The sequence below is a fragment of the Schistocerca cancellata genome, chromosome 9 (genome assembly GCF_023864275.1).
Source record: "Schistocerca cancellata isolate TAMUIC-IGC-003103 chromosome 9, iqSchCanc2.1, whole genome shotgun sequence".
NCBI lineage: Eukaryota > Metazoa > Arthropoda > Insecta > Orthoptera > Acrididae > Schistocerca > Schistocerca cancellata.
The window spans coordinates 508,938,908-508,956,666 of record NC_064634.1 but is presented as its reverse complement, the minus strand read 5'-3'; positions in this window follow the sequence as shown (position 1 = coordinate 508,956,666).

Genomic DNA, 17,759 nt, shown 5'->3' with positions numbered 1-17,759 from the left:
TACTGTTAACTCTTGTCAGATTTCTTGCAGTTCTGAGTTACATTACGTTGCGCTCTCTTGCACAAATCAGCAAGAACCTATGCTATATTGCCATCTTGCTGTTTATAAGCGAATTCACAAATCTCATTAGTTTCTTTTATATTACTCACTATCTGTAATACATTACATTCAAGCGCTCTATCCTAGGCTCCTATGCTTCCAGCAACTCCAGTACTCCTTCTTCTGTTGTTGTTGTTGCTGTTGTTGTTGTGGTCTTCAGTCCAGAGACTGGTTTGATGCAGCTCTCCATGCTAATCTATCCTGTGCAAGCTTCTTCTGATATAGCCTCCATTACTAGCTATTGTCTCACATGACATTTCTTGAATATTGAGGTTTCTAAGCGAATCTCGTCTTTCATTTGGTCGTTTTTTGTATTTATTAATTCAACCTCTTCTTCAATTGCTTGTTTACCCTCTGTATTACAATTTTTTATTTCTTTTAAATTTTTCTGAGATTCTCTTAGATGCCTCAGCAACGTACCATCCGCACCGATAGCATTTCGCTGTAGTGGTTTCACTAGATGCTTCACCGTCAGTCAGCAGGCACAGTGTCTGTAGCTACAGTACACTGAGTTGTGCTTGGTACACTCATGTCACGCTCCAGATATTCTGAGTGCGCTCGAACACTGTGCGCATGAGCGGTGTCTTCTGTTGCCTCCCAAATCTTGTGAAGTTGCATTGACGAGCTGCTGTCACGTAATTGTTACACATTTGATTCTGGCGCATTTAATTCTGACACTCCCTCACGTGAATGTGACAAAATTTCGTCTTTGTCCTGTGTCCCCTGAGATGTGTAATGAACGTGGATCAAATGGCTTTGAGCAGTATGGGACTTAACATCTGAGGTCATCAGTCCCCTAGAACTTAGAACTACTTAAACCTAACTAACCTAAGGACATCACACCATCCATGCCCAAGGCAGGATTCGAACCTGCGACCGGAGCAGTCACGCAGTTCGGACTGATGCACCTAGAACCGATCGGCCACCGTGGCCGGCTTGTTGTAATGAATTTCGTTGGTTACCCTTACTAAGCAGCCATATTACTAGTTGATCTGCTTATGTTTACTGAAGTTATTCGGGAATTACTTCTTGATCCACAGACTGGTCATGATATTTAAATGCAGATAGTGTTCTTCCATCATCATTTTCTATCACCATAATACATGCAATGTTTGAATGTATTGTTAAACAAGCTACACATGAGGTGTAGACAACGGCATAATCTTCCTGAAAACTACATATTATTTACATTAATGTTTAAAAATATAAACAGACTTATTACAACGTAATCAACCTGTAGTCCAGACACTTATTCAGTGACCAAATCGATGCCTGGTCTCCTGGTAATCGAAACATAAATTCCTACTTCGCCCAGACGCATCTCAGTAGCCGATGCGTCACTCGTGTTTTGGCTGCCACTAATGCGTCTGTGACTGCAGCAGCTACCTGGAGTCGGCGAACCAAACAATGCAGGTCACTGCCCTACATTCCAGAAAGGCCGCTGACCTCTCTGCTGACTCAACACTGCCCTTCCTTCAGCTACACATAGAAGGCTACAACATTTCTGACCAGCGCCACACAACATTCAGAACATATTAACATGTTGTCATAATTAACATTAAATTAATAAATACACATCTAATAATCTAAACACGTGCATAATGTTATCACCGGGGTTCCACACATTACTATGGCATGAGCAGAAGCCACCGATGGAAAGCGCTATCCTCCTCTTTCACGTCAGACGAATATGTGTAGTCCTCCTGATAACATATATTTCAGAAAATATTTTCTGATGCTTCCTCAAAATCCATCAATACAAAAATTAATTTAATTTCCATTACCTCACCATTGACATTACTCTGTTTCCCTTTTACAACAATTCTTTTTATATTCTTTCATCTCTCTTTTATTCAAGTTTACTCTCACAGCTTCATTTATGTCTGAGATTAATTCATAATTCTGTATCTCATTCTTTCCCAATGTATCGTCATATTCCTGTACGATATTTTCATTAGAAATAAGCTCTCCCAAAGTATGCTTTTCAGTATTTTTAAGCACTGGATTTATTTCGGCATATTCAGAATTTTCATTCTTAGCGATTAACAGGGTTTTTCAATTCGTCAATTCAGAGCTTATTTTGGCCATTTCATTTTTCTTTTTCTTAAGTGTGTCTTCAGAAGCATTGATGAACTGATTAAGTCGCTCAATAATTGCGTTAGGTTTTTGATCAATCTGACTACACAAATCCTCACTAGATTGCTCCGACTTATTATTAATTTGTCTTAATTCATTGTTGGTTTGCTCAATCTGTTTATTAGTTTGTTTCAGCTCCCTACGAAAGTCTTTTGACAGATCTTTTTTATTTTGATCAATTTTTGAGTTAATTCTACGAACTTTTTTTGACGGATGCCTTATGGCATGCCCTAATTCCTTAAGGCCAATTCCCTTGTGAGTTCCAATACTAACCTCATCATCACTACTTGACAATTCTGTCACACTGTCATTGTTCTCATGTTCTCCATTTGCCTCAACAGTTTCAGCATACACTACATTATGGGATTCATTAAAGGTAATAAAGTATCATTCTCATGATTAACTACCTCATGAATTTTGTCCTCGTAATTAACAACAATTCCTTGGGTGATAATCGCGTCACTTATATTTTCATTAACTGGACTCATCTTGCCTTATTTTCAATAAAATTATCGACAAAACACAAAATTTATAATTGTTAAAATTGCCGTGACCTCTGGTGGGTGGGTAGAAATACTTTTTGTTTTGCTGCATTGTGACCAGTGCTCAGTCTCATTTGTGTGATGGTGATGTGTATATACGTTGGATTATTCCACATCAAGTAGTTTTTATCGTTTATAGTTGCAGAATTGCAACACCAACGTTGGCTTTTTTTTTCCTAATGGAACTGTATACTTTTTTTCTGTGGCATTTGAAAGAACCTTCTAAGACAACTTCCACGACATAATGTGAATGGGGCTTGATCAGGTAATATCAAGATAATAGCGCCGTAAAACCACTGTCCCGCCGTCAGAAGATGAGGTTCCATTAACGTCTGTGCTATTATATGAAATGTGAAGAAACACGTAACTGGAGTACGGTTCCTGCTTTTATCTGTGCGCTTGAAGCCCATCAGCCCGTGCTCCGCTGTTGTAGCAATAACCTAAGTTGCTTCTAAAGCTACTGAGACATTCACATCGTATAACATTACTGTCGTTTACGGCGAATCTTAGCCAAATTATTAGAGTAGCGGTGTGGTTATTAGCTGGAGAGTAAGCAGTTCTAGAAACTGGAAGTGTGGGGAATAAAATATGCCAAGGAAAAATAAGAGTAACTGACGAAAGAAATGAAACTATCATTTTAGCAGCAGTAACACACAACGCAAACGTCACTAAGAGGCATCTCGGGAGTAAAGAAGTGGATAAAAACAACGCTCTTGATCTGTGAACGTTTGGTGCGTGTTTTCCAAGACCCGCTTCATTGGTCCCTGTTTTATTGCTGGAACTCTAAATACACTCAAGTATTTCGAGTTCCTGAGACATGCCACTGCTGCTGCCACAGTTGTTGACAGACATCCCGGTGCAGCTGTTAACTCCAGATGAACGTACGGTATTGTTTCCTGTGAAGCACTCTATAACGTATAACAACGCTCGAGGTCAACATTTTGAGCACTTGGTATGACAGCCGTGATGTGAAATACACGAACCGTACCTGTGTTAGGTGCTTGTTTACATCTGGTATGACAGGGCAGACTTTTGTGGAACCTCTTCTCCTGACGGCGGGGCAGTGGGTTGCAGCGATGTTATCTTTATACTACACTCCTGGAAATTGAAATAAGAACACCGTGAATTCATTGTCCCAGGAAGGGGAACTTTATTGACACATTCCTTGGGTCAGATACATCACATGATCACACTGACAGAACCACAGGCACATAGACACAGGCAACAAAGCATGCACAATGTCGGCACTAGTACAGTGTATATCCACCTTTCGCAGCAATGCAGGCTGCTATTCTCCCATGGAGACGATCGTAGAGATGCTGGATGTAGTCCTGTGGAACGGCTTGCCATTCCATTTCCACCTGGCGCCTCAGTTGGACCACCGTTCGTGCTGGACGTGCAGACCGCGTGAGACGACGCTTCATCCAGTCCCAAACATGCTCAATGGGGGACAGATCCGGAGATCTTGCTGGCCAGGATAGTTGACTTACACCTTCTAGAGCACGTTGGGTGGCACGGGATACATGCGGACGTGCATTGTCCTGTTGGAACAGCAAGTTCCCTTGCCGGTCTAGGAATGGTAGAACGATGGGTTCGATGACGGTTTGGATGTACCGTGCACTATTCAGTGTCCCCTCGACGATCACCAGTGGTGTACGGCCAGTGTAGGAGATCGCTCCCCACACCATGATGCCGGGTGTTGGCCCTGTGTGCCTCGGTCGTATGCAGTCCTGATTGTGGCGCTCACCTGCACGGCGCCAAACACGCATACGACCATCATTGGCACCAAGGCAGAAGCGACTCTCATCGCTGAAGACGACACGTCTCCATTCGTCCCTCCATTCACGCCTGTCGCGACACCACTGGAGGCGGGCTGCACGATGTTGGGGCGTGAGCGGAAGACGGCCTAACGGTGTGCGGGACCGTAGCCCAGCTTCATGGAGACGGTTGCGAATGGTCCTCGCCGATACCCCAGGAGCAACAGTGTCCCTAATTTGCTGGGAAGTGGCGGTGCGGTCCCCTACGGCACTGCGTAGGATCCTACGGTCTTGGCGTGCATCCGTGCGTCGCTGCGGTCGGGTCCCAGGTCGACGGGCACGTGCACCTTCCGCCGACCACTGGCGACAACATCGATGTACTGTGGAGACCTCACGCCCCACGTGTTGAGCAATTCGGCGGTACGTCCACCCGGCCTCCCGCATGCCCACTATACGCCCTCGCTCAAAGTCCGTCAACTGCACATACGGTTCACGTCCACGCTGTCGCGGCATGCTACCAGTGTTAAAGACTGCGATGGAGCTCCGTATGCCACGGCAAACTGGCTGACACTGACGGCGGCGGTGCACAAATGCTGCGCAGCTAGCGCCATTCGACGGCCAACACCGCGGTTCCTGGTGTGTCCGCTGTGCCGTACGTGTGATCATTGCTTGTACAGCCCTCTCGCAGTGTCCGGAGCAAGTATGGTGGGTCTGACACACCGGTGTCAATGTGTTCTTTTTTCCATTTCCAGGAGTGTATTTAATCAAGTCCCATACATGTTACGTGGTTGAAGTTCTCTTAGAGGCTTCTTTAAAATGCCACAGAAAAAAACTATATAGTTCCATTAGGAAAAAAAAAAACGAAGTCAGTGTTGTAGTTCGGCGATTGGGCGATAAAATTATTTGCGAAAGTAAGGAAATTGGATATACTGTCCTTTATAATTTGGCGAAATCCGCACCTCGATGTATTTATTCATTTTGGGTAAATTTTGGATGATCTCTCTAAGCTGTCTCACCAGATATATATAAACACACCTATACATATCATAAATTAAAGTCTCTGGAGCAATTTCGTATCTGTATGTGAAGGCTAATGTCTGGAAGTACAGTAGGGATTTTAATAAGGTTTTCAATGATAGGTAGTCTGATTAACCGGAATGTTTAGTGTGTATAATTAAATATTCATAGTAATGATGCTGATGTAATGTTTGTATTTTTATCTGTTCACTATCTGATTGGAACTGGGATGACATCCTGTGGCAATGATGGGAACTATGAGTTAGTCAGCTGTAGAGGCAGTGGCATGTTGCGTGCAGGACAATAAAGTAACAGCTGGCGCAGATGCAAAGTTTGAAAAGAATCTCTACATTGAAAGACGTGTTCTTCATTCACCATTCAGTGCTCGTATTTCATATTTCTAATCCCAGCATTCTGGTACTCGGTAAAATACTAATTCAGGCAATATTAATGATTTCTATGCGTTGCCTGGTTTATCTGACGATTTTTACGGTTTGTCTCACACTGATCTGTGAGGGGAGCTTGGCGCCAGGAATTTTCTTTATTTATGGGCGAGGGCAGCAGCCATGATGGCTCCCCGGTTCCTATCCTTTTTCCGATCGCCAGGGTAGCACGTGGTGGCGTTTGAAAGTTCAGTAGTGGCCAAAGTTTCTCAGTTCCGCAACCTGTATTACCAACCTTGTAGACGCTATTTCTGCTCAATTTTAACGTCGCGAGGTCGCCTCTCTGTGAAATTCCGGCCGTACGATTGGCCAGTTCAGGTGCGCGCCCGTTTTTCGCGAGTGGCTTGTGGACAAAGGGGCAGTAGTTCAGTTCTAGTGTGGCCGTGCCGGAGACCGGAGGTGCCATTTCCAGGAGATGAAGTTGGTAAGCATGAGCGCCGACGTGCACTGCAGATTCGCGCCCTACGGCCCAGAGGGAACCTGATAGGCCATTGTGAATAGTTTCGCGTCTTGCGGGTTTTATTCCTTCAGTACGGGAGGCTACCTAGCGATTCACGCACAGTAGCATCTGTCTTTGGCTGTTTCATGGTGGTGGTCGTTGCACGCCTGCAACCGCTTCCTTTACTAAATGGGATTCTAATTGATAATACAGCGATCGTTACTAAAATTCCTTTCCTCCTGCTATCGTGGCTGGTTATGAACGTACGTTGGGGCAGGCTGCTGAACTCGGATCTTTCTTCACCCCACCCCCATTTGGTTGTATTATTGTTCGATTCTCAACTGTTTAATAAATGAGTCCGTTAATCTTACATCCTCTCTCTTTTCTTACGTGGACTCACCCCTAGTGTAACAGAATAATGCAGAACTACAACGGTTGCTATAAGGTCGTGCAGGTCTCGCGCCACTAACGATAGCATAAAGATTCAGTATCGCGCGCCTTGCACGACCATTGCACGCATGGCACCGATAACAGTAGTAATCATCATCAACTATTCCCCATTGATAAACTGGGAAGTGTTCACGGCTCAGTGTGAGTACGTGAGCACTAAATCCACTTGATGTGGTGGAAGTAGTGGCCTCTGTTTTACCTTGCTGGTTTAGACAAAAAATATCAAAAATCGCAGCCCCTACAGCAAGGAATAATAAGCTGTAAAATAAAACGAGCCACCGCTTTTAACATGTTATGAATCAATGTCCGCTACTGCGGTTGTCTGTATGTGAAAGCTAATCTCAGGGTCTATTGTAGGTATTCTGAGACAGTTTTCACTAACGGATAGACTAATTCACAAAGAAAGTTTGTGTGTTTCTCTGCATATTTTAAACAAGTCTCTGGCCATAGATACTGGATGATACACGTCCGAATCAATGGCGGGTCACCAAGTATATGCAGTTTGTTTGAAGATGTTCGCATCATACGCCTGGGGGTGACAGATCACTGCCTGGGGACCAACTTTTTCTACAGACAAAATGTTTGCTATGCTAGATGTCGATTAAGACTGGTTCTGCCCCTGAGATACGGCAGGGAATAGGCATTAAATGGCGTGCGTATGCCTTGTGTGTTGTGTACAATCCAGTTATCTCCTTCATATGAAAATGGATAGGCGCAGAAAAATTAAAGGTCCTGGTTCGCACCTAAAATACTTTTCTCTGCTTAGAGACACTTGTTCTTAAGGTTTCCGTGATGAAAATCACTGTATCGATTTACTGCGACTGGCAGTATGCCGCACACCCTGTTAGTAGTCCCTGCTAGTTTGATGAAATCTCGTGATCCCAGGGCTGGCGAACAGTTTGCTAAGAGACGCCTAGCATCGCCGGGAAGCGTGAGTGAACATCTTATCTCCAGCAAAAGTTGTTTGCCGTGGCGCGGTCTATCGCCCATAGACGTTTCTCGCAGAGAATTTGAAACACCCTGTATATAAATAAGGAAGCTGTGTATTAGCTGGAATATTGTGCTTGTGTCATTGAATTTTTGCTCATTTAGCATAAACTGTTTTAATATTTTTATGACCATCTCTATGGAATTCTCTTCCTGTACAGTGTGCATGACGTTTCTTTCGTTATTATGGCATAAAGACTGCCATGTCTTTTTACCTCAGTGTGACAGTGATATTCTTATATGTGACATTCTGCATAAGTGAAATGGATACATACACTTTTCAACGCTTCTAGATTCCTTTGTCTTGTGCCTTCTCTTTTTTATTAACTCACGAAGACGTACCTTATATACTAAGAAGATACTGTCAGTGTAAAGCATGAACGACAAAAAACTTACGAGAAATGGGACTCTCTGCTCATGACGTGATATTCTTAAATTACTCAGTGCATACTACCAAAGAAAAATCTCACCTGGTAACCTACAGAAACCTAAAAAATGTTAACCATGACGCTCTTCAAAAGGATTGCTCAGACTTCCCTTGGCATGTCTTTTTACCTCAGTGTGACAGTGATATTCTTATATGTGACATTCTGCATAAGTGAAATGGATACATACACTTTTCAACGCTTCTAGATTCCGTTGTCTTGTGCCTTCTCTTTTTTATTAACTCACGAAGACGTACCTTATATACTAAGAAGATACTGTCAGTGTAAAGCATGAACGACAAAAAACTTACGAGAAATGGGACTCTCTGCTCATGACGTGATATTCTTAAATTACTCAGTGCATACTACCAAAGAAAAATCTCACCTGGTAACCTACAGAAACCTAAAAAATGTTAACCATGACGCTCTTCAAAAGGATTGCTCAGACTTCCCTTGGCATGTCTTTTTACCTCAGTGTGACAGTGATATTCTTATATGTGACATTCTGCATAAGTGAAATGGATACATACACTTTTCAACGCTTCTAGATTCCGTTGTCTTGTGCCTTCTCTTTTTTATTAACTCACGAAGACGTACCTTATATACTAAGAAGATACTGTCAGTGTAAAGCATGAACGACAAAAAACTTACGAGAAATGGGACTCTCTGCTCATGACGTGATATTCTTAAATTACTCAGTGCATACTACCAAAGAAAAATCTCACCTGGTAACCTACAGAAACCTAAAAAATGTTAACCATGACGCTCTTCAAAAGGATTGCTCAGACTTCCCTTGGCATGTCTTTTTACCTCAGTGTGACAGTGATATTCTTATATGTGACATTCTGCATAAGTGAAATGGATACATACACTTTTCAACGCTTCTAGATTCCGTTGTCTTGTGCCTTCTCTTTTTTATTAACTCACGAAGACGTACCTTATATACTAAGAAGATACTGTCAGTGTAAAGCATGAACGACAAAAAACTTACGAGAAATGGGACTCTCTGCTCATGACGTGATATTCTTAAATTACTCAGTGCATACTACCAAAGAAAAATCTCACCTGGTAACCTACAGAAACCTAAAAAATGTTAACCATGACGCTCTTCAAAAGGATTGCTCAGACTTCCCTTGGCATGATATAAGCAATGAACCGTCTTTAGACGGAAAAATTCGGGAATTATGTCGCAAAATTATTGCACTGTATGATAAACATGCTCCTCAACGCACTGTCAAGGTAAAGCGAGCTCCCGCTCCGTGGCTCACTACTGCATTACGCCAGTTAATGAATAAACGTGATGCTGCACATAGGGCCTTCAAGCGTAACCCAACTCCCGAGGCGTACGAAGCTTATAGGAAACTCCGAAACAGAACCAAGCAAAGCGTGAGGAATGCCAAAATCAGACATGCCCGCTCTGTCGTATGCGGCATATCAAAACCTGCTGCACTGTGGAAAAACCTGCGCAATTTCGGTATAGGGAAGCGAAGATCTGACGCTGTTTATCAAGCGTCTGCAGAAGAATTAAACGATTTCTTCTCAACAGCTGTAAACTGCCACGAAGCGACAAATTACCAGCCCCAAGATATCAATCTCTCGAGAGACAAGTTTTTCCTAAAACATGTCACTACCGGCACAGTACACAAGGCAATCATGAGAATCTCTTCCGAGGCAGTAGGAAATGATGGAGTGAGCATTGGCATGATTAAGAACGTCGTAGACACTATTACTCCAGTTATCAGAGACATCTTCAACCTGTCTCTTGTCAGTAGTACATATCCTACTGAGTGGAAGCAAAGTTTAATTCAACCTATACCCAAGACTGACAACCCTAAGTCGCCAGGTGACTACAGGCCGATCAGCATACTACCTGCAATATCTAAAGCCCTAGAATACATCGTCCATGAACAGCTGACGGATTACCTCAAAACTCATAACATCCACGACAAATATCAGACATGCTTTCGAAAGCACCATAGTACAGCAATTGCATTAATCAAAGTAACTGATGACATTAAACATGTTATGGACAGACGTGAAGCTACCATCCTAACACTGCTTGACTTTAGCAAGGCTCTTGATACAGTTGACTTTGATATATTACTAATTAAAATGAAACAGCTGAATTTCTCAAACAGCGCAGTACACTGGTTCGACAGCTACCTCAAAAACAGAAGTCAATAAGTCATTTGTGGGTCGGAAAAGTCATCATGGAAAAACGTGCGCTCTGGAGTTCCCCAAGGCTCCGTCCTTGGTCATTACTCTTCTCACTGTACAGTAATGATATTTCTTCAGTGATTCACTCCTGCAACTACCATCTATATGCCAACGACATCCAATTGTACATAAGTGCGAGCCCCAAGAACATTGCTGACGCAGTAGCGAGTATGAACGCAGATGTTTGCTCTGTTTCTCGATGGGCACAGAACCTAGGTCTGAAACTAAACCCCAAGAAATCCCAGGTCATACTTATAACTCATCCAAAGTTAATCAGCCGGTACTTTCGCGAAACAGTCACTCAAATACTCCTCAATGGTACTCTACTACCATACCAAAAAACAGTAAAAGACCTTGGAATAATCTTGGATGAACACCTAAACTGGGAAGAACAAACAGTCACAGCTTGCCGGAAATCGCTCTCCTCCCTACATGCAATTCAAAAATTTAGAAAAATATTTCCAACCCATGTTAAACAAAAATTAGTCCAAACACTAGTCTTGCCTAATCTATACTACTGTGATGTAGTTCAACACGGCACAAATAGTGAAAATTCGAGATGCCTCGAGCTAGTGATGAATGCTTGCGTTAGATACGTTTGTAATATACGGTTGTATGATCATACCAGTCCTTCATACTCCCAGCCAGGTTGGATACGCCCACATAAGGCACGTGATCTCCACACGATGTGCTTACTTAATCGATTTCTTAGCTACTGGTGCCCCCAATACTTATCTTCTCACATCAAACACCTATCATCATTCCACAACCGCAATACCAGATCGGATACGTCTAGCATCTTGGCTGTACCTTTACATAACACAAAATCTTTCTCGGTGTCATTCTCCATCTCAGCCATACGACTATGGAACGCACTCCCCTGTGATCTGCGTCTTATCCAGAACCACTCAACATTCAAGAGGGAACTCAAGACTTACATATTAGGGACGGTATAGCCACCATTGTTGTGCCCCTCTCATCTCTTTCTTTCTCTTCCCCATCATAGCTTTTACCATTCTATTTCTCTGCCTCTAACCTATCTACCACTTCTATATCTCTTTCACCCCATTCTATCGTCTTATGTCTCTGCTCCACGAGAATAACCCACAAGCTGCAAGAATATAACGAGAAAATTCCCAACTAGCAATAGGACTGACATTCATAAAAGAAAAATATGTTTACTTTCATATACATAGTCATTACTATTATTATTATTGATTGTTATAATTATCATTGTACTACTTTTATAATCTCTATTTTTTTTCTTTAACATTAATACTGTATAACATGTTATATGTCCTTAATGTTCTGTAGAAACTGAAATTTGTTCAATCTGAGTATGCCTGGTCAGGTGAAAGAGAGGGCCTGAAGGCCCTAATCTTGCCAGGTAAAGTAAATGCATAAATAAATAAAAATAAATATATTTGCATGTTAGTGTATGGACAGCATGATTTCCTGGTGCATTTCGCAGTGCCAAGATCAAGCGGCGAATGTTTTGCGACATATTGTGGACGGAAGATCTCGACGTCGCACTCCTGCAAGAAATGCACTTCAACCAGTTCCCAGCTTTTTATGGGTATGACATTTACCAGGCGCCATGCACGGATAACGGCACTTGTACGGCCATTCTTGTGAAGAAAGATATCATGATTAATGGTGAGACCCACCAACCATCAGCATGTGGACTTGCTATCACGAATCAGGGAGTCGGGATTGTGAATGTGTAAACCCCCTCATGGAAGTACAAGAGGAGAGACTGTTTGAGGTTTTATGCAGAAGAGGTCGCATCCTTCTTCCAGGTACGTTACGATTGTATCATCCTAGGGGCTGATTGCAGTTGTCTGATGTCACTACAGGATCAAACGTCACACTTTAACATGTGCTGGGAACTGCAACAGCTGGTGGAAGATCTTCGTCTCATCAATACCTGCGGAGTATTCATAGTGACAGACAGTGAGTACCTCCCAGGGACTTATGGCAAAGACGTCTGATGCTGAGATACGGCTAACAGCCTTTACCGATCATGATGCCTACCTTTACATCATCTCTCTCCCTAGACAGAGAGTGTAGCAGACCAGTGGCTTGTGGAGGATGAATGTCATGCTGCTCGAGGATACGGAGTGTCGACAGAAATAATGGAGGCATGAAGGAACTATGAGAAGCAGAGTCCGGCATTTCCTTCCATGATACATTGGTGTCTCAATAACACAAAACCTGCTCTGCATCACGCGATGGTGCATTGTGCTTGAGAGGCTACATGTTGGCAACAGCATACCATGGAATATCATTTTATGTTACTGTGCGGGATATCCGACCTAAAGCTGTTGCCAGGACGTCAAGCTGAGGTTCGTCCACTGGAAGCAAAGATCAGTATGCATATATGATGCTGTCTTGTGAACACACTTTATGCGGACACTTTCTGAGGACTGAACCAGGGCTGAAGTGCCGGCAATGCATCACATTATCGACACACATTGCAGATGTTGAAGAGCATTGATATGACACATGGTCAGCTCCTGACAGCCCAAAATGAATGCCTTCTTGGATCATTACCGACGGCTCTATGATGCCGAAGCCCATCTTGCTCCAGAGCCAATTGAAGTCCTTTGCTTCCTGCATCAGACTTTTGATGGAGACAGGTTGGCGATCCTCATGGACCTCATAATGGCGGAGGACGTCACCAATACCCTCCAAAAAGGGCTGACCAACAGATCAACACACCGAGCGAGGTGGCGCAGTGGTTAGCACACTGGACTCGCATTCGGGAGGACGACGGTTCAACCCCGCGTCCGGCCGTCCTGATTTAGGTTTTCCGTGATTTCCCTAAATAGCTCCAGGCAAATGCCGAGATGTTTCCTTTCAAAGGGCATGGCCGAATTCCTTCCCCATTCTTCCCTAATGTGATGAAACCGATGACCTCGCTGTTTGGTCTCCTCCCCCAAACAACCCAACCCAACCCAACAGATCAACAGACCCATTTGGTCTCCTGAGAGTTTTATTGAACATTCCATGATGTTATGATGCCCTGATAGGTTATGATGAACCAAGACCTGATGAACCCTGCAGTGCAGATGCTACCTGCCTTTGTTGATGATATCCTTACATCAGTCCCCAAGCCACCTACTGGAAGGGAAATTGACAATCACCAGCCTCTTACACTGCCCAAAAGCAATTTTGAAAACTTTACCAGGATTTTGGCTGCCCACATTCAGAGCATCCTGACCAAATTGTCTCTGCAGACTAGATACGTCTTGGTGGTAACAGCATCATCCAGATGGCACTCAGTGATTAGCATGATGTCATCGCACTGGCAGAGGCATGTTGCATGTGCAAGGCCTTAGTGTGAGTGGACGCTGACCAAGGGTACATTTGGGGGGGGGGGGGCGGGGGGTTATCTTTAAAGATGGGGCACCTCACTTATACTCATATCCGACAAGCCATATGTACAGATATCTATAGCAACTTGCTGTGATCTTTATGTGAGCTTTAAGTGGGTGCCTTATGTCACAATGGCTATCTGTCACCCAGGATAGCACATCTGCCTATGGTGCTCAGAAAACTGAAGATGTTGGCATGCAGGTTAGACACAGTTACTTCACCAGAGTGGGGATTATCATCAAAGTGCGATACAATAAGCTCACTCTTCCTATCACAGAGGGCTGTCTCAAAATGGTCAATGTACAGGTTACAGTAGCTGCTTTATGTGTCACCACGATGATGAATTCACCACTAGTGTGGCTTCACGGGAACTCTGATCATAGAACTGGCCCCCGCCTCTCACAAACCACCAGTAGCGCATATTTCTCTGACACTATTTCACATTAAAGAGTATTTTGTGGACTTCAGTTACGTCAACGCCGACCTACCAAGTGCGCAGCTGCAGAGGGTCTGCAATGTGTATTGCTGTATGATGCGAGACCATCTCCAAAATCTGACTGAAAGCCGTCTGCCTTCAGTTTCTTGACCTGTTGCCTGTTGCCTGGCGTTCAATGCATGGCGCTCTTCTCTATTCGGACGCCAGGGCGGACTGGTATTTGGTGGTCAACCACAAATGTATGAGCTGCCAGAGACTCCATTCCATACATATGCTAGATTCTCCATTATGTCTCCAGTGCCCTATACCTGATACTTTCGAATGCCATCTGGAACATGGGTCTGCCATGGTGATGTGGAGGTTGACGTTACGGATGTTGGCCCTCATTTAGAGAACGACCCCAACAGCAGTGATTATATCCCTTTTTATCCCAGATAAGACGTTTTATCCTCATACTAAGTTCTGTATCCCGCCTGGAAGGTGGCGCGTGCGTTGGAGAAGGAGCAGGAAAAATCCGTGGGTACTGCAGTGAGTAAAAATGGTTTACTGGTGCAAGAAAAAATACATAACTTTGTACAGATGCGAAGTCTTTGACGCATCGTATGGAGAGCAAACTGAGGCAAAGTTTCGAGGGCTGGCTGCACCTGATGAAATGGGGCGAAGCAGTCGCGGAGCTCGTAAAACTCGACAGCACCGGCTAGAGGGCGATGTCGTCTGTGTGTCGTGGTAGTGCCAACCTTTGAAACTATGGGTTGCTATCGATACCACACTAAGATGCAAATAGTTATATGGCTCAAGAATTTGACCATAGTCTATCTTTACTGGAATGGCGACAAACACTTTCTATGTCATTTCCTACTGGAACAGTTCACACGCCTCCAATGCAACCAGTGTTACCGCCAATACTTTACTAATTATCTAGATAGCGTCTTCTCAGATCCTCTATGCAGTTGGAGTGCGCCACATATGGCAAGTTAACCTTACATGCAAATCAATGTTACGAAATGGCCTTGAACACGTGACAGGCCATATGGACCCTTTCTTTGTTCAGAAATGGCATGCTGCAATGGCAGATTAGGAGGATCCAAAGTCATTCTGATTGCTGGTACCTGCGGGTGCAGTGTCTAATTTTTGTTCTACGGTAATGGTGGCCTTTAAGTTCTATTTTGTATTCGTTGTTTAGTCATCTTCTTCACCCATAGAAGGGCAAAGCTGTATATAGAGGTGTTTTGTTTAAGCTGCCTTCCTGCTCCACACACACACACACACACACACACACACACACACACACACACACACAAAGGGAGGGAGCAGTTCAGGGACCAGAAGGTGGAGGCATCATGGGCAGGCCTTGGTTTTCAACTTCTACCCACCTGTGTCCACTGGCCTGAATCTAACTGCTCTCCTACCACAAAAATAAATAAATAAATAAAAGTAAATGTATGGAGGCAGAAGATTCAGGTTCAAGTTCCGGTCTGGTACAAATTTTTAACTCTCCCTGCTGCATTGCTGCCATGTCCTATGCGGCTGGAAGCCATTATTTCCTTCCTACCTCTTTCCCTTCCCCTTTCCTTTCCGCTCCTTTCACCCTAATTATTCATCTTGTAGAGGTGGACTCTTTAAACTTGGTGAGTGTATTTGTCTTTTCATATATCAGCCACTTGTGTACGGCATGCACTTGTCAATAAACATTGCTTTGAAATTCGGTGAGTCATTTGGGCTAACAGCCCGTAGCAGACAGGCCGATGCGGCAGCTGCCCAGCAGCCGGTGTGTGGAAGTACGTACAGTGAGGTGACAAAAGTTATGGGATGGCCATGTGCACACATACGTATGGGGATAGTATTGCGTACACAAGGCATAAAAGGGGAGTGCATTGGTGGAGCTGTCTCAGGTGATTCGTCTGAAAAGTTTTCGACGTGGTTGAGACAGCACGACGGGAATAGTATTCCACGATCCACAGTGTCAAGAGTGTGCCGAAAACACCATCTTTCAGGCACTACGTGACAGCGTCGGCGGAGTGTGGTAACGCTGGTTAGCCAGAGAATTATGACCATCGACCTACTATCGATATAAGCCCGTCCAGGCTATAAGAGCGTCACCCGGCGAGGAATGACTGCACACGCACATGCACAGTGCATTCAGTATCAGTGAGTGTGCTGTCGGTGTGTAGAATGGGGAAGGAGCGCAGTCTGAGTTTGACCGAAGGCTGATTGTGGTGGCCCGGACGCTCGACAGCATTTCGGAAACTGCATGACTCGTCAGGTGTTCGAGGACTGCTGCGGTGAGTGTCTTCAACATGTGGCGAAACCAACGTGTGGCTGGACGATCACCCCTCATTACAGATGTCAGACGTCATACGCTGGGCAGACTGGTAAAACTGTGGCGAACTAACATCAGACATTAATACTGGGCGAGTACAAGTGTGTCTGAACACAGTGCACCGAACACTCCTAACAATAGGCCTCCGCAGCCGACAACCCGTGCACATACCAATGTTAACATCACGACACCGGGAACTTCCATTGAAATGGGCATGCGATCATCTGCAATTGGTTCAGTGGCAGATTGTTGCATAGCTGATGAATCCCGATACCTTCTTTATCATGCCCAAGGGAGGACGCGATTCCGTCGCCTTCCAGGCGAATATCTCCTTGACACCTGTACTGCGGGACTGAGACAAGCTGGCATTATGCTCTGGGGAACAGTCACGTGGGCATCCACTGTTCTAGTGGAGCTCGTTCAAGGACCATGACGACCAAGGAGAATCGTACACTTGTTGCAGACCACAAACACCCATTCATGATGATTGTCCTTCCGGATGGCAGTGGCACTCTTTAACAAGATACTGCGCAATGCCGCAAGGCCAGAAGTGTGATGGACTGGTCCGAGGAACACGGTGGTGTTTTCCAGTTGATGAGCTGGCCCCCCAACACGCCATATCTGAACGCGATCGAACTCATCTGGAATGTGAATGAACGTGACGTCAGAGCTCATCACCCCCGTGCCCAGAATCCAGAATTTTCTGTAATAAGGCGACTTGTGTGTGCAGATGTGGTGCCAACTCCCTCCAGCGACCTGCCACGGCCTCACTGCATCCATGCCAGGACGCGTCGCCACTGTTATCCGCGCCAAAGGTGGACATACCGGTCATTACGTAGGTGTTCATAATACAGGGTGATTCAAAAAGAATACCACAACTTTAGGAATTTAAAACTCTGCAACGACAAAAGGCAGAGCTAAGAACTATCTGTCGGCGAATTAAGGGAGCTATAAAGTTTCATTTAGTTGTACATTTGTTCGCTTGAGGCGCTGTTGACTAGGCGTCAGCGTCAGTGCTACTGTAACTGGACTACAGTATCTGGAGATGTTAGAGAATTGGCTGTTCCCTCAGCTCGAACAAGAAGCACAACAATTCATATTTCAGCAGGATGG